The sequence below is a fragment of the Callorhinus ursinus genome, unplaced genomic scaffold, assembly GCF_003265705.2.
Source record: "Callorhinus ursinus isolate GAN/ISIS: 27379988/994484 unplaced genomic scaffold, GSC_fseal_2.0 scaffold4, whole genome shotgun sequence".
In the NCBI taxonomy this organism is placed as follows: Eukaryota; Metazoa; Chordata; class Mammalia; order Carnivora; family Otariidae; genus Callorhinus; species Callorhinus ursinus.
This window is the reverse complement of record NW_027397066.1, coordinates 88114135-88132920: the sequence shown is the minus strand read 5'-3', so window position 1 is coordinate 88132920 and position 18786 is coordinate 88114135. Positions and strand designations below refer to the sequence as shown.

General features: G+C 38.1%; 1 pseudogene; it reads left to right on the top strand.

Annotated features, from left to right (window-relative positions):
- LOC112825641 (cyclin-A1 pseudogene) overlaps positions 1 to 15488 on the top strand; it is a 46937-nt pseudogene extending 31449 nt beyond the window's left edge.
- Positions 15489 to 18786: the final 3298 nt, after the last annotated feature.

The window sequence follows — 18786 nt, the reverse complement described above, 5'->3', positions numbered from 1 at the left end:
CCCTCTGGCTCCTAGTGGCCAGAAACTAAAATTCTATTTTATTTATTTTATTTTATTTTATTTTATTCCAGCTTTATTGAGATATAATCGACATATAACATTGTATAAGTTTAAGGTGTAAAATGTGATGATTTGATACATTCATATATTGCAAAATGATGACCATAGCAGCTTAGCTAACATTTCTATCACTTCACATAATTACCATTCCTTTTTTGTAGTCAGAACTTAAAAAAATTTTTTTAAAAGATTTTTATTTATTTATTTGAGAGAGGGAACAAGTGGGGAGGGAGGGGCAGAGGGAGAGGGAGAAGCAGACTCCCCGCTGAACATGGAGCCGGTCTTGGGGCTTGATCCCAGGACCTGGTTCAAAGGCAGACTCTTAACCAACCGAGCCATCCAGGCACCCCTGTGGTGAGAACTTTTTTAAGATCTAATCTATTAGTAACTTTCAAGTACATAGTACAATATTGTTAACTATAATCACCATGCTATAGATTTTATCTCCAGAACTTATTAATTTTATAGCTGGAAGTTTGTACCATTTGACCAACATCTCCCAACTTCCCCTGTCTCCTGATCATTGGCAACCACTAGTGGCAACCACCATACTACTCTGAGTTGTGCTTTTTCAGATTTCACATATAAGTGATGTCAGGCAGTACTTGTCTTTCTCTCTTTGACTTATTTCACTTAGTATAACTCTCTCAAGGTCAACCCATGTTGTTGCAAATGGCAGCCTTTCCTTCTTTTTCATGGCTGAATAATATTTCATTGTATATGTAAACAATTTTTTTCATCCATTCATTCACAAAAGGACATGGGTCATTTCCATATTTTAGCTATTGTGAATAATGTTGCAGTGAACATGGGGGTACAGACATTTCTTCAAGATCCTCATTTCATATATGTCCTCCTTTGGATATATACACAGAAGTGGGATTGCTAGACCATATAGTAATTCTATTTTTAATTTCTTCTCTTTTTCATAGTGGCTGTGCCAGTTTACATTCCCATCAGCAGTGCACAAGGGCTCTCTTTTCTCCACATCCTCATCAGCACTTATTTCCTGTCTTTTTTATTCTAGCCATTCTAACAGGTGTGAGGTGATGTTTCATCAGGGTTTTGATTTGCATTTCTCTGATGATTAGTGATATTGCACATTTTTTCATGTATGTGTTGGCCATTTGGATGCCTTCTTTGGAAAAATGTTTATTCAGATCCTCTGCCCAATTTTTAATCGAATTGATGGTTGTTTTGTTTGTTTGTTTGTTTTGCTATTGACTTGTACGAGTTTCTTATGTGTTTTGGATGTTAACCCCTTATCAGATATATGACTTGCAAATATTTTCTCACACTTCATAGGTTGCCTTTTCACTCTGTTTATTGTTTTTTCTGTTGTGTGTGGCAGCTTAGTTTGATGCGGTCCTACTTGCTCATTTTTTATTTTTGCTTTTGTAGCTTATGCTTTTGATGTTATATCCAGGAAATTGTTGCCAAGACCAATGTCAAGGAGCTTTATCCTTATGTTTTCTTCTGGAAGTTTTAAGGTTTTAGGTCTTATGTTTAAGTCTTTAATTCATTTCAAGTTAATTCTTGTGAATGGTATAAGATCAGGGTCCAATTTCATTCTTCTGCATGATATTCAGTTTTCTCAGCACCATTTTTTGAAGAGACTACCCTTTCCCCATTGTATATTCTTGACTCCTTTATTGTAAACTAACTGATCATACAGGTATAGGTTTATTTCTGTGTTCTCAATTCAGTTCCATTGGTCTATATGTCTATTTTTATGCTGTACCATACTGTTTTGATTATTATAGATTTGTAATATAGTTTGAAATCAAAAAGTGTAACGCCTCCTGCTTTGTTCTTCTTTCTTAGGATTGCTTTGGCTATTCAGGATCTTCTGTCATTTCATATGAATTTTAGGATTGTTTTTTCTATTTCTGTGAAAAATACCTTTGGGATTTTGATAGGGATTGCATTGAATCAAAGGTGCCTTTGGGTCATATGGACATTTTAACAATATTAATTATGCCAATCCATGAGTATGGCTATCTTTCCGTTTACTTGTGTCTTCTTCAATTTCTTTCATCCACATCTTGTAGTTTTCAATGTATAGCTCTTTCACTTCCTTGTTTAAATTTATTCCTAAGTATTTTATTGCTTTTGATACCATTGTGAATGGGACTGTTTTCTTTCTTTTTTAGATATTTTGTTATAGTGTATAGAAATGCAACTGATTTCTGTATGTTGATTTTGTATCCTGCATCTTTGAATTCATTGATTAGTTCTAACAGGTTTTTATTGGAATCTTTAGGATTTTTTCTATATAAGATCATATTATCTGCAAACAAAGACAATTTTACTTCTTTTTAAAAAGTATGTGGTTGCTTTACTTCATTGGCCTCTCCATGGGCTGCCCGAGCGTCCTCATGTCATGATAGCTGGGTAACCCCATCAAAGAAAGTGGTCCAAAAGAGGGAGAAATAAAGAGAAAAGGGAGTTGGGGGAGAGGGAGAGAGAGAGAGAGAGAGAGAGAGAGAGAGAGAGAGAGAGAGAGAGAGCATACCTAAGATGAAAACCTCAGTTTGTATACTTTAGTCTGGAAAGTGACATGCCGTCACTTCTCCTGGATGCTGTTGTTCATAGAGCCCAGCCCTGGTCCAGTGTTGGTGGGGAGATTACACAAGGGGGTGAATACAAGCAGGTGGGGCTCCCTGAAGGCTGCGATCCACAGTATGTATGTGAGCCAAAAGTAGCAGGGTATTTGTTTTTTTCACTATCATCATGCAATTGTCAATGTTTATTTTTCTTTCTCAATTATTTGATTTCTAGGTTATTAGTCTTTTATAAATAGTACAGACAATTTTTTAAAAAAATTATTTTCCTTGTTGGTCACAAATATTTCTAACTCCACTTTTCAATTTCAAAATGACCTCAAGGTTTTTCTACAATTTAACCAGCAGATGGAGCATGAAAACCTGACATTTTAATAACTACTTTTCATTAGGTTACATGTAATACAGTCCTGTGGTTTTGAAAGTGGCCTTAGCACTGGTTTAATCCTCTTCTACAGATTTAAAAACAGTGTTCAGAGATAGTACCAGAATCTGGGTATTTGGACTTCCTGCATTTCCCTCTAAACCACCTGCTTCTTTTGGAATCACTTGATGTTGACTCCTAAGAGCACTGAACTCAGTTCATTTCTGTTATTCACTCAGCTCCTATTGTGTTGAATTAATGCAGAGAGGAATAAGACAATCTATGTCCTATAAGAGATTACAGTTTGGTTGAAGAGAGAGACAAGTAACGAATAAGTTCAATGCAAAATGCAATGATACCTTAGGATTTAGGGCTGTGATGCCTAAGGACCATGTCATGGATATTCAGATAAGGAGATCCTGGGCACACAGTATCTTAAAGAGTTAGCAGGAATTATCTAGGTAGAGTAGGGTTTGGGTGATAAAGGATACTCCTGGAAGAAGGAAAACAGGAGGAAAGATAGAAAGGAGGGAGGTAGGCTGGTGTCTTTGGGAGACAAAGTAGTTCCATATTTCTGGTCTGCAAAAGAAAAATTAAGGCTAGAGTCACTCAAGTTTACTGAATACTGATTGAACTGTCACAATTAGTACGACAGCCAGCCCTATAATGACCTTGGAGTAAATTGGAGACTTTGTTTTTTTGGGGGTCAGGCAATCATTCAGTCAGCAAATAGTTCTTGAAAACCTACTATGTGCCAAAAGCACTGTTCTAGGTACTGAGAATACAGCAATGAATAAGAAAGATGAAATCCTTCTCTTACATGGAAGCTGCATACTAAATGAGAGATTATAGGTCAAGAGACGATGATAAGGCCTTTGAAGAAAAATAAAGCAAGGTAAGGGAGAGAGAGTTTGCTGCACTGGAGGAGGTATAATTTTAAATGAAGTCGTTAGGGTAAGCCTTATTAAGAAGCAAAGACCTAAAGGAGGTGAGTTGTGGTTTAACAGATTGGTTGATAAGATCATAGAAGTCTTTTAAATTATAATGTGAAGAATTATCACAAGTGGAGCAGAAAGAAGGACTATCAACTAGGAATTTCACAAGAGACAATATATACCATTGATGCAATATATTATACAGAAACCTATATCATAAATATACACACTACACAGAGAGTGAGCTTGCCAATACACTGATGGCCAGATGAGGGCCAAAGTCTAATTAATGATCCATGTTTCCTGAAGTTCTTCCTTATGCTACCAAAGTTGTGAAATGGATACTTTGGAATTCCATGCCCATGTTTACCTATTGCTCTGTTGATTCATACTTCAGTTTATTATTCTGACATTTGTGAGTGTTGGTAAGTTCATAGCACTGCACTGGGTGTTCCCCTGTGCATATCCATGGCAAACAAATGGACTAGCTGTATTTGGATATATTTCAAGGCAGGTTACAAAAAAATATTCAAGACTTTTTACCTCCTTTACCTATGAAGATTGTGTATCATATTAGAAATGAAAAATGTAAAGAAGAGTGTTCCTTAAACTTTGACCAGTTTGTTCATATATATATATAAAGATACATTGGGCACCAAGTCTATTTTTTCATAGTCCATAAAAAATATGGAAAGATTTTTATTCATGTCTTTGAGGAGCTCACAATATAGGGCAAATCAATAAATAACCATAATAAAGTTTCACATATTCTCTTTAAATTAATGTTAAAATAAATTGAGTTTTCTCTTCCTTTCTCCCTCTCAAAACTCCATGAAGGGCAGAGTCCGTGTCTTATTTGTTCATTGCTGTGCTTCTAGTGCTTGCTAAATGTCTGGCACAAATATTTGGTGAAGGAATGGTAGACTTTTATCTGAACCCTATTTTCTTTGTTCATTATCTACATGAAAACTCCCACATAAATCCGTTTGGGGGTGGTTTAGGTAAATCACTGTGTTATGTACTGTGTATATACTCAGTCAGATGGTAAGGGTGGTAACTGTCCCAATTATTCCAATGCTATTTTTCTTATAATTGTTTAATTTGAGCAGGCTAGGCTTGCTAATTACTTTATACCCAAGTGGAAAATTACTCAAGGACATGCCTCTTCCAAGATGGGGGAAAGGGGATTGAAAAGCTGACTTTCAGGGTTCCTCTTTGTCTTATGATTTATGGGTCTTTAACTGCCAATCTCCCTTGATATGTAAATACTTGCTCTTTCTATGTTGATAAATCAATTAATTTTATTTGTGTGTTTTATGGTGTAATATACCCTTAAGACAGCGTATTATATTGACACCATGGGGATAAATTTGGAGAGACTTAGAAAAAGTCTATTTTTTTATGATCTCAGTGGGATTTGCTGCTGATGTGGTAATTTGGAAATCTGATTTGTTTTTTGATACCAGAAACATTATCTCTACATTAAAATGACAAAAAGAGAAAAAGTTCAGTCATCACCAGGTCCTTTCTTTCTAATTCCATACTACAATTTGGGAGTCACAAAGGGCTTCAGAGTCGAAAGTAACTACTTCTGAATTAACTCATAAGTCATTGACCTGGACTTGAACGTGCATTTTGATTTTTAATGTATTCTTATGGGGATATTATTGTTTAAAGAAGAAATTGGATGTTAAAATACTTTTGTCTTTGTAGTTTTTAGAACCAAAAATAGGCTTTCATCTTATTAATGAAATCATGAAAAAAAGATTTATTTTATTCTTAGGCTTGTCAACTTTTTGCTGAGAAGTGCTTTATATGTATGTGCATGTATGTGTAAGAGAGAGATTAAAAGATTAGCGGGTTATGACAATTATGGGTTAAGTGATGAAATGTCTGCATTTTAGTACTCCTTTATTTTTTTTTTCCAACAAACATTTTTTATACTGGATTGCCAAGGCGAGGTAACAGTAACTATCAATGCAAAGATTATGCCCCAGTTTCTGTGTAGTTTTCTGGGTGAATGATTTCTGATTCCTCTAAGTAGGCAGGCTTGACTTTTTTTTCTAAGTCATATTACTGGAATAGTGATGGACTCAGACGTGCTATGAAGTTTTAATAAGCAGAATATCTGTATTTTCTGAAATGATTTCCAGGTAGTTGCTTTGGGATGGAAATTATTTTTACTCTTTAGATGACTTTTGCATTGATTTTCTTTGACTGTCCTCTTTAACATTGGCCAGGCAATATTTACTTGGCAATATTTATTTCCTTTATAGAGGAAATAAAACAATAGAATATAATTTTAGCTAGAAAGGATTTTAGAGATCTCTCATTCCTATGGCTCATTTTATGGAAGAGGATTGTCTTAGTCTGTTTGAGCTGCTATAACAAAATACCGTAGCCTCGGGGGCTTAAACAGCAGACATTTATTTCTTATAGTCCTGGAGGCTGAGAAGTTCAAGATGAAGGTGCCAGCTGATTCAGGGTCTGGTAAGGACCCTCTTCCTGGTTTGCAGACAACTTTCTTCTTGCCATGTCCCCACATGCTGGAGGGGGTGAGATCTCTCTCTCTCTTCCTCTTCTCCTAAAGCCATAATACCATCATGAGTGTCCCACCCCCATGACCTCATCTAATCCTGATTACCTCCCACAGGCCCCATTTCCAAATGCCATCACAATGGTTGGGGGTCAACATATAAATTTGGGGGGGACATGACCATTCGATCCATAGCAAGGATCAGAGAATCAGAAAGGCCAAATGATGTGTTTAAGCTTGTACAGTAAATTAATGGCTGAAGTAAAACTAGAAGTCATATTTTATTATTTTATACATTTTTTATTATACTCAAGTCATTTACTCATACGATAGATTTTCATTTAAACTCACAAGAGCACACTAAGTCAATGAATATCTAATATTTATCCCATCCCCTGATAAAAGGTGCATGTCAATGCTCTAAATTTTTGTTTAGATGGAGAAGTTAGAAGTTGCAGATGTGCTCCTGGAAGTCATCATGATTCCTGCTGTTAGATCTGTAGAAACATTTTCTGTTTGGGAGCTGTGACAGACCACATAGTTCCTCTAGTCCCTTCTCAAAATTTCTCCGCTTAATGATAACAAACTTCAGGAGTAAAGATAGGCATGTCCTGCAGGCAGATGTGTTGGGGAGAATACTAGGTAAGAGGGAAAATTGGAGAATTTATCTTGATTGGCAGGAAATTCATCCAATTATGTAGCTATATTAATTGAGGTAGTCTTAAGACTGGGCTTTACTACTGAGTAATGAGAGAGACGTTGGAAGATGAGAGGCCATCTTGGCTCAACTGGGCTCCCTACTGAATCCAGTCGAGTGAGTGTCTCAGTGACACAATGTTGTGCAGAGTAACTGCCCTGTTTCTTTGTGAGCCTAGTCAACTCACAGAGTCATGGGAAGTAATACATCATTGTTGTTTTAGGTCACTAAGTTTTGAGATGATATGTAATATGGTACTTTAGTTTGTGAAAATTGTATGTTGGCCACATACATTTACTCTTCTCTGCCTTGGAGTCATCTTCATTTTACCTCATACTTTATTTTACTTCATAGATTGAGCCACTTACTCTCCCAATTCCTGCACTAAGATAGCAGTACATAAACCATCCTCACATGACCACACTGCTCATTCGTAAGTGCTCAGCCATTAGCTGCCTCTTTTTCTCTCTTCCCATCACTGCCAAGTGTCTACAGACAATCAGTCTGGAACCTAGATGCCTCAGTTGGGTCCCAGGCACCTGTGTCATTACCAAGTTGCAACTGTCACAAAGAACCAGACTTCTGCCTTGATCTCACACTCCCTAGTCTGCCCCCTTTCACTGTCTTGAACTGCACATTCCTCCCACTATAACCTAGCTGGTGGTTGGAGTACCGGTTTCCTGCCCAGCTCCTGATGGTCTTTGTCCTTAAGAAACATTCTGTTGTCAGCCCCTAACAGTTAGAGGGGAACAGAACAGAAGAGTTTGTCAAATACATGGATAAAGTCTTCAGGATGAGTAACAGTGTTGTAGAGTAGAAAGAATGTGGACTTTGGAGTCATACCGACCTGGTTTATATGCTAGACTGCCATTTACTAGATTGCGATTTTTTGGCAAATTTCTTGGTCTGTTTAAGATTCCATCTTCTAATTTGTGAAAAAGGTATTAAGTCAACACATTGTAGCTGTTGTTAATTTCTATCATATAACACTGCCCCTGCAACTCCCTTAGCTCCCCATCTTTGCCTGTGCTGGAAAGACTTCTTTCTCTCTATCAGTACACATTGTAGGTTCCAGCCTGCCTCACACTCAAGCCAGTATTGTATAGATAGAGTTTCCTAAGAAAAACAAGCTACATGATAGTCCACCAAAAAGATAGTTGAAAAGCCATGCTTAGTTGGATTCCTTTTAGGTCTTCTGCTGGATTTCCTTTAGACTTGGACTGATTTTCATTAGATCTTATACACAGGAGCATGTTTTAATTTACATGTCTGCTCTACTATTTCTCCTTTTTTCTACCATAATCTTTTGAGTTAACAGCTTTAATTGAGGTTGCAAGGCAACAATACTCTGTAATTTTGGATTGTTTCTAAATAGGGTGCTAATTGCTTTACAATTTTCCCTTTATACCATTAAGGACCTGTGTGTGTGTGTGTGTGTGTGTGTGTGTGTGTGTGTGTACTCAAGGACTAATCTATTATACAAACTATTAAAACTTGGGGCACAAAAAACAAATAGAATCTATGATTTTGTAAATGAAACCAACCCATTTTGATGCTGTACTATATTCTACAAGTTGTTTTAATTGCATAGGGGAAGATAAAAGACTTTTGGGAGTGTTTACTTTATTTTAAATCCAGAACTGTATTACTCTTAATGTACTGGACACCCCACTGACTGGGAGTGGTGCAGAAGGAGGGATGCAATATGTAAATACACTAATCAGATCAATGCCAATCGTAATAATACATTCCTTTATGGTCTGGGAGACAGCTGTGTAAAAGTGATTTTCGTTTTCATAGCTTTGGGTGAAACTCTTTAGCAAATCCTATCTTCCTGATTCTGTGATTCTAGCTTTGTTGTGTTTTATTTTGATTATTTTTCCCTTTTGGTTTTTGTGGGACTACATATGGTGAAAGTTGGCATTTCAGGCCTCAGTGGCTAGTTTTATTTTCTTCTCTTTGTGTCCAACTGGTTTTGGAACTTTTGTTTCCAATAACAGCTACAAAACCACATGAGCAGAGCTTTTGTGAGGTTTTCTGCGTGACCAAAGCAGGGTTGGTGATGTGACAACTGCCTCAAAGATTTTCTTAGGAAAGAATAGATCATCATCTTTGGAGAAAGAATTTTTTTTCCCCTTTAAAAGATTCAACAAATTATTTCAGTTTACCAAACTTGATGCCATCATTTCGATGTTTTAATCAGGTCAAAACTTCTGGCTACTTGCTTATATGGAAGATATATTAGTACCATTATAAAAGAAAAAATAAAAGTTAGATAGATATGCCCGTTTCCCTGGGATCTTAACAGAGCTCACAGAAAGAAGGAAGTGTAGCTAATGGGAATTAAAAGAAATCAGAACGTTCTTCTGAGTTATCATAAGTCAAGGGGAAACTAAAAGGTGAGAAGAAAAGAAAAATAACCTTGCTCATCAAAAGTTTAGAATTTTTAGTCATTAAGTCAATTTTTAGTGGTGAAATTGCATAATCCCTAAAACTGAATTTTAGAAATAAACTTTTGTTAGATCTTTCCCTCCTAAGTGGAGGAACCCACAGCAATCTCTAGGGAATAAAGTACCCAGACCTTTTCAGATCACTCTGAAAGGCAGTTTTTTTTAAATTTATTTATTTATTTTAAAGATTTTACTTATTTATTCATGAGAGACAGAGGGAGAGAGAGAGAGAGAGAGAGAGAGAGAGAAGCAGAGGGAGAAGCAGGCTCCCAAGGAGCAGGGAGCCCAATGCGGGACTCGATCCCAGGACCCTGGGATCATGACCTGAGCCGAAGGCAGATGCTTAACCATCTGAGCCACCCAGGCACCCCTGAAAGGCAGTTTTAATAAGATGAGTTGTTCCGGGGGCGCCTGGGTGGCTCAGTCGGTTAAGCATCGGCCTTCAGCTCAGGTCATGATCCCAGGGTCCTGTTTTTGAGCCCTACATCGGGCTCCCTGCTCAGTGGGAAGTCTGCTTCTCCCTCTCCCTCTCCCTCTGGCCCCGCCCCTGCTCATGTGCTCTCTCTTTCTCTCCTCTCAAATAAATAAAATCTTAAAAAAAAAATAAGGTGACATGTTCGGCACAAATCTATAGGTTCCTCTCCTCTCATTTCCTGGGGGAGCGTAAGTTAGGAGAGTGCAGGTCTTTCTTGCTGAAACTTTTGAGGAATCCCCTGGGTGTAATTGTTCCTAGAGGTAGAAGAACAGACAGAACAGCCTGACTTAGTCTGCAGAGATCAGATAGATCTCCGATAGATAACTCAATCTGCTGAAATAAATGTCCATTGACATCACCACAACTACCTCCTCATGTACATTTCTATCTACATGTCTGCCTGTCATATGGATAAGAAATCAGAAAGTTCTACTTTTAACAAATATATTTAGTAATTCTCAAAAACAGATCCCCAAGACACCAAAAGAGTAGGCAGGCACGAGGGTACATTGAACAACATCATTAACTGGTAAAGAAGAAATGAGACACAAGACTAAAAAAATACTTTGGAGTTCCAACTCCCACTCAACCTCTTCTGAAGCAATCCACTTCTCTCTCTACCTGCTGCCACCACCATAGTCCAGGCCAGTGTGAGTTCCAGTCCGGATTAGTATGATAATTTCTGATTGAATTCACTCATGTTCTGCCTGCCTTATCCCTATCCAATATCTGCACTGTTGCTATTATCCTTTGGCTTAACATCTTTCAATGGCTCTATACTGTCTGTTGGATAAAATCTCCTTGTGGTCTCACAAGCCATCAGGACCTTCCTGATTGATGGGCTCTACCTCACTCCTTAGAGTGCTTAGAGCGCTCTCTTTGCTTCGACTCTAGCCTTTCTGTCTTATCAATCAGATCTTTTGCATTAAGGTTTTTTTTTTTGTCTTTTCTACCTTTTATCTCCTTATTTTTTCCTCTTTCACCTCTTCCCCAGTAGTAGTTCTTATGCCTACAAAACAAAACAGTGAAACACCCCAAAAGCCTAAACAAAGAAATAAGATCCTATGGTTAGAGGATTGGTGATGAGAGACTTCTTCTGAGGCCAATATCAAGGTTATGGTCCCATGATGATCATGAGCTGTTTGTCTAATGTTAGGCAGAAGGCTCCCTCACTCAAACACTTTTTACTTGGTCTTGGAGAAAGAAAGTTTAGAGCAACTCAACTAGGTAGGAGGGACCATGGATGAGATTCTTTGGAAGCCACCTGAAAGCTCCCTTTTAGGATTTCCTTTCACATCAACTAGGTGAGTTTGGCTGCATCTCAGTGAATCCCTGCTCCAACACACATAATTCAGTTTGAGCAATGGGTGTAGGCGCCTTACACAATTTCACAAATCAGCGAGGAAGGCTGAATAAATGGCAGAGATGTTTTCCTCTATCACATCCAAAAACCTAAACCTATCTATCACAACTGAACCAGAGATCAGATCTTGTTCATCTTTCCGATCTTCCTGCCTCAGCCTTATTGTTCTGTGAAGCCTTTCTTTTTCTCACTGCTTTGTAGTCTTCTAGCACCTTGCCCATACTCCTCTTAGACTGCAGTCATCACAAGCTATTTGCTGATATGTCTGCCTTTCATAAAAAATGTAACTACTGCAGGACAAGCTTCACTGAAGATAAGCTCATAGTAAGAGCGCTTTGAAGAATTTGAGAAAAAATCTGCTGTGAAAGAGAGCTAGTAGACATCATACCCAGGAGAATTAGCATCCCAAAATTGAAGACCAAAAAACAATCTTAAGAAAACTACAAATTACATATATTTAAAAATATCAAAGAGATAAAGAATTAAAAACCAGACAAAAGATCAAGCTGCTTGTGAAATCCAAGCAGTTTTGAAGAAGAACCAAATTAAGCTTCTGGATATGAAAACTGTAATTATAAAAAAATAAGTTCAGTGGTTGGGATAAATAGTAGATGAATGTCAATTAAAATGGGAACCAGAGAACTGAAAGATGGAGTTGAGTAAATTGCCCAGAATATAATAGAAAGAGAAATAAAATGGTTTTAAAAAATTATGAAGTGATGTTAAGATATAAAGAAGATAGAATGAAGGGATAGAATGAGGTATTTGGAAAGAGAAAATAAAAGAGGGGGAGACAGTATTCCAGGGGATAATGACTAGGGAGTTTTCAGAATTGAAGAGGGATATGAACCCTCAAATTCAAAAATCATAATGGGTACCTAACACTAAACCCAAACGAACTCCCAAATACAAACAAACAAATAAAAATACACAACCACACTAGGATGTATTATGGTGAAACAAACAAACAAACAAACCAAGAAAACCCCCACAACCCAAAAATGAAGTCCAGAGACAAAAAGAGATTTCTTCTAGAGAGGAATATAGTTAGGCTGACAACAGACTTCCTATTAATAGTAGTACTACCAATAGACATTAGATGAGACTAAAATCACATGTCTAAAGTGCTGAGGAAAAGCAACCCTCAATCTAGGATTCTTTTTTTTTTTTTAAAGATTTTATTTATTTATTTGACAGAGAGAGACACAGCGAGAGGGAACATAAGCAGGGGGAGTGGGAGAGGGAGAAGCAGGCTTCCTGCTGAGCAGGGAGCCCGATGTGGGTCTCGGTCCCAGGACTCTGTTCTGAAGGCAGACGCTTAACGACTGAGCCACCCAGGTGCCCTCAATCTAGGATTCTAAACCCACTAAGCTATCATTTAAGACCACCAGCAAAATAAACACATTTAATTTTGTTTGTGAGAAGTTTTGTTATAGATAAGCCTGAAAAACTGCTGAAGATTTTCATCATTCAGAATGAAATCAATTAAGAAGTGGAATACAAAGAACCATGTCTTGTAAAGAAATTGATAATTCAAATAAATATTGACAAAAATATAACAAAATTATTTCTAACTAGTTGGAGATTTTTATTTATTTATTTTTTAAAGATTTTATTTATTTATTTGACAGAGAGAGACACAGTGAGAGAGGGAACACAAGCAGGGGGAGTGCGAGTGGGAGAAGCAGGCTTCCCGCCGGAGCAGGATGCCGATGTGGGGCTTGATCCCAGGACCCTGGGATCACGACCTGGGCCGAAGGCAGACGCTTAACGACTGAGCCACCCAGGTGCCCCTAGTTGGAGATTTTTAAAAATGAATCTAAAATATTGACAATAATTTGAAATGAAGAGGCAGTGATAAAATCAAGACATTAAAGAAAATGTTCCAAGGACCTTGCATTGATTGGAAGAAGGCATTTGAAATAGAAATAGATTATGTAACTCAAAACCAATAGAAAAGGTAGATGAAAGAAGACTGGATGAATCCAGTGGAAGTAATCCATGGAGAAAGACGAAAGTTAATCAGGCAAAACAAAATAGATGGTTGACATAAATCCAAAGAGATAGAAGTATAAACAATTAAACCTTCCTGATGATAAATAGAGATGATCAGATCTAGTTAAAAATCAATCAATTGTAAATTCTTTGGTTTGTAAAAGCTGGGAAGTTCCATTAAAGAGGTTGATTGTAAGTTAAACAAAAATAACCCTGAAGCTTCAGGGCTCCTATTTGGAGATAAAATGTCATGTCATTTTACCAAGAATAATAATCTCTGCTCCTCCTCCCCCAAAAAATCATGTATCAATTTTCAAATCAAAGGTACATTATACATTTTTTTCACAAATGATATGATCATCTACAAGAAAGCCACAAAGAATCTGAAGATTAACTATTATAAGCATTTAAGGGTTTATATCAATTTGCATTCCATACATATGCATAAACTGAAAGTGTAATAAGAAGAAGGTAGCATTTACAATAGCAGAAAGAAAAAAGTGAAAAAGAGAAAAGTAAGATACCTAGGAGTAAATCTTATAACATTTATATGTTTAAGATCTGAATAGAAAAATTATAAGGGGTCCTCAAAAAGATATTGAAGAGTGCATTTGCTAATTGTTCGAGACATATAAAGATACAAGGCTGAGAATAACGAGGCCTGCTCTGCATTCTGTAGAGACTGAGGATCTGCATCGCAGCAGCTCCAAGAGCAGAGTAGCCCTAGCTCCAGTGCCTCGAGGTCCTGATGCCTGTCAGATGAAAACCAGAGCGCAGCTCGGCCAGGATCCCCCACAGAGAACAGTGCTGACTGATAATGGGCAGTACAGGAGGACCTGTGGTCAGGGGATCACAACAATCAGGTGTTTCTCTGGATCAGAAAATGTCTTCCCTCCAGCTGGAAAGAAAGTGCTCTCAGTCCAGGTGCCAGCCAAGCAAGGATTTGATATCTACATGGATGAGATACTGCATGGTCCAGGAGCCAACCAAGCAAGGATTTGATATCTACATGGATGAGATACTGCATGGTCCAGGAGCCAGTCAAGCAAGGATTTGCATGCTACCTGGATGAGTCTGAGAAGAGGGACAGAGACAGCTGTACAGGGAAAGAGGAGATGACATTTGAGGTTGTGTATGAGGTAGACACCAGCACACTCAAGTCAGACCTTCACTTCCTGCTGGATTTTAACACAGTTTCCCCAGTGGTGGTAGATTCATCTCTCCATTCCCAGTCTGAAGATGCATCAGATTTTGGTACAGATGTGATAAATGTGACTGAATATGCTGAAGAAATTCATCAGTACCTTAGAGAAGCTGAAATAAGACACAGGCCTGAAGCACACTGCATGAGGAAGCAACCAGACATCACAGAAGGCATGTGAACTATTCTGGTGGACTGGCTTGTTGAGGTCGGCGAAGAGTATAAGCTTCGAACAGAGACTCTCTATCTGGCTATCAACTTCCTGGACAGGTTTCTTTCATGCATGTCTATTCTGAGAGGGAAATTGCAGCTTGTAGGCACAGCAGCTATTCTTCTGGCTTCGAAATATGAAGAAATATATCCACCTGAAGTAGACGAGTTTGTCTACATAACTGATGATACTTACACAAAACGCCAACTGCTAAGAATGGAACATCTGCTCCTGAAAGTCCTGGCTTTCGATCTCACAGTGCCAACCACCAACCAGTTTCTCCTTCAGTACTTAAGGAGACAAGGAGTGTGCGGTCAGAACTGAGAATCTGGCCAAGTATGTAGCAGAACTGAGTCTTCCTGAAGCTGACCCATTCTTGAAATATCTTCCTTCATTGATAGCTGCAGCAGCTTATTGCCTGGCCAACTCTACTGTGAACACACACTTCTGGCCAGAAACCCTTGCTGCATTTACAGGCTCTTCATTAAATGAAATCGTGCCTTGCCTGAGCGAGCTGCATAAAGCATGCCTTGATATAGCCCATCGATCACAGCAAGAAATTAGGGGGAAGTGTAAGGCTTCAAAGTACATGCACGTGTCTCTGATGGAACCACCTGCAGTTCTCTCTCTGCAGTAAGTTTCCTACGGAAGCACTTTCAGAGCTTCACCTCCAGATCAACTGAATTCGTCTTAACTTTTATAGGTTTCTGCAGGTTAGGTCAACTAGTGTTGCTACAAGATAGATGCCATATTTTTTAAAAATGTAAATGTGGTTAGGTCTGCTTAGACATTAGTAACTTGTAATATGTAACATTTTTTAAAGAATAGACAAACAACTTGCCTTGTGGAAAAAAAAGATATTGAAGAAAACCCAAGTAAATGGAGAGATACATTGTCTTAGTTCATTTGGGCTGCTATAACAGAATAGACTGGGTAGCTTACCCATAGACTGAGTAGCTTATAAATAGAAATTTATTTCTTACAGCTTTGGAGGCCGTGAGTCCAAGATCAAAGTGCCAGCATTGTTGCATTCTGGTGAGGATCTTCTTCCCGGTTCACCTTCTCATTGTATCCTTACATGGTGGAAGAGGCTGAGGACCTCGGTGGGGTCTCTTTTATGAATCACTAACCCCATTTATGAGTGTTCCATCCTTATGACTTATGCACCAACCAAAGGCCCCACCTTCTAATGCTGTCATCTTTGGGAGTTAGGATTTCAACATATGAATTTTTTTGGGGGGGGGAACAAATTTTCAGGCCATAGTATACAGTATACATGATATTCATGAGTAGAGACTCAATTATTAGAACAGTGTTACTTGTTTCCCCTTCAGTCTTTTAGGTAGAACCATAAGAAATTGTCATCTTTGTAGGTCAGAACAATTTAATTTCAATGTCAAAAGGTTTAAATTAATATATAGATGCAATTGTATTTCAGATAAAAATAAGTTTTTATAGAACTTTGCAATTTAATTCTATAATTTGTATGGAAGAACAAAGGCTCAGGAATAGTCAAGACAGTGCTGAAGTAGTACAGCAAGGTAAGGGGACATCAGTCAGGTGCCATAACTTATTATCCAGTAATAGTAATTAAGGTAGTGTAGCACTGGCCAGGAAGAAACAATTAACCAGTTGAAAAGAATAGAGAGTTCCTAAAGGATCCCATCCTGTTATTGCCCATATGGGACAGGTTATCACAGATCACTGAGCAATGGTAGACTGTTCAATAAATGGTGGTGGGATAATCCAAAAATGTGTTAACAGTGAGAACTCAAATCGGCAGACAATACTAAGCTCTTCTAAAGTAAGAAGAAATGCTGATATAAGGAAATTACAGGAAGATCTTTTATGGCCATTGATGTAAAAGTGGCAGATGAGTTTCAGTGTTTCCGATTTGCCTATCCCATGCCACAGAAGCTGCCCTTTGGTGTTCAAGTCTGGTTCAGGTGGAGGTAAATTCTTTATTTTCTTTTCTGAACCCTCTTTCTTAGACTTTTTGTTTGTGAGCTGCAGGTACAGTTGGAAGGTAGGGATACAAACAGGTGGCAAAACATATGATAAGGTTTTGATAGACTCAAGGAATCAATAACCTTTGGTTAAACAAACTTATTCAGGATTCAGCTCAGAATATTCTGTGCCCATAACATGCCAGCCCATACCTCCTGTCCTTTAGCACAGGACTAAATGGAGGTTCACATTTATTAGTGAAAATCAGATGTTTTTTTTAAAAGTTAATCTGGTGCAACAAATATCATACTAAAGAATTCCCAAAGCAAATAAAATATTTTATTACTCACTCTCTTGAAATAAATGTTAAATGATAAAGTTGAGCTCATCCACATGATGTTCTTTGAAATCTTAAATTAGCTCATTGATAAAACTGTTTTTGCTGAGTAACACAGTAAAGACTCTGCTATCTATTTGGGTATCGTTAAAGGATGAACGAGCATATTGAAATATTACACTGTTAGCAATGTAAATGAGTTAGCTAAAAATAATTTAAAAGCACTTGACAAAAATTAAAGTGCACAGAGACATCACTACCATGGATCTAACAATGGCCAATGAACAGCTCGAAGCAAGAAGTGAAAGAAGCTTTTCTATTTCCAAAAAGGAATTTGTATCAGTTATCCCATGTGCAGCCTCCTAGGTGTCCACGTACCTGGACTCTGCATCCTCAGTTTAGATGTGAAATTAGTACTCCAAAAATTGTTATAATCGAGGTGATTACATCTCAAGCTAAATATAATCCTCCAACCAAACAACCCATTGAAGATCATGCAGCAGAATTAAGATTTCAAATTTACCACAAGTCCCAGAAGTTTACATCTCTCAAATAAATGCATTCCATGCAAAAGCAAACAAAATAGCTTTTCAACATAAGAAATCCTTTGAGTTTCAAAAAAACTCCACCAAAGCCAAGTAAGTACTTCATCATGCAAATCAACGATTTTCAGGAAGAAGGCCAGTCAGCAGCATGCGTGGATGATACTGAGAAAAGCAGAGATTGTTTTCATTTTCTCGGCAGGACGAATTCCCCATGCCACAGATTAAATGACCCCTCCTTCCCCATATAGTTTAATAAAAGGGATGTTTTAAAGATTTTTAAAAAAAGATTTTTTTTTAAAGATTTTTTATTTATTCATTTGAGACACACAGATACAGAGAGAGAGAGAACATTGGCAGGGGGAGGGGCAGAGGGAGAGGGAGAGGCAGGCTCCCCGCTGAGCCAGGAGCCCTATGTGGGGCTCGTTCCCAGGACCCTGGGATCATGACCTGAGCTGAAGGCAGACGCTTAACCATCTGAGCCACCCAGGTGCCCCTAAAAAAAGATATTTTAAATGAAGCAGATCTCAAATTCCTTTCCTGTGACCTCTGAGTTAGCATTAAAAAGAGTAGTTTTGGGGGTGTCTTGGTGGCTCAGTCAATTGGGCGACTGACTCTTGGTTTCAGCTCAGCTCATGATCTGGGGGTTGTAAGATTGAGCCCTGTGTCAGGCTCTGGCTCAGCACAGAGTCTGCTTGGGATTGTCTCTTCCTCTCCCTGCTTGCGCATGCTCTCTCTCTAAAAATAAAGAAATAAATCTTAGAGAGAAAAGCAGTTGGGGTAAAATGGATATAGGCAAATAACATTGGTGTTCCTGAATGTGGTGACCACCGATTACTGATTCAATTGTTTCGGAAAAACTTCGAGTCTTAGAAATGGGTATAAAGGGTTATGTTCATCACTGTGGCCAAAGTCCGCCACCATTGAATGCATTACTAATATATCCAGGGACTGAAAAATATTATTAGGTTCTGATTATTCAGACTCCAGAATGGAGAGAAAAGAGGGCTGACTACAGTTAAAATTGTGACTGATTCTCAAGATAACAGTGTTCATGGAGGCCCAAATATGGCTTTCAGGGGCTACATGGGAAGGGAGTGCCACACTGA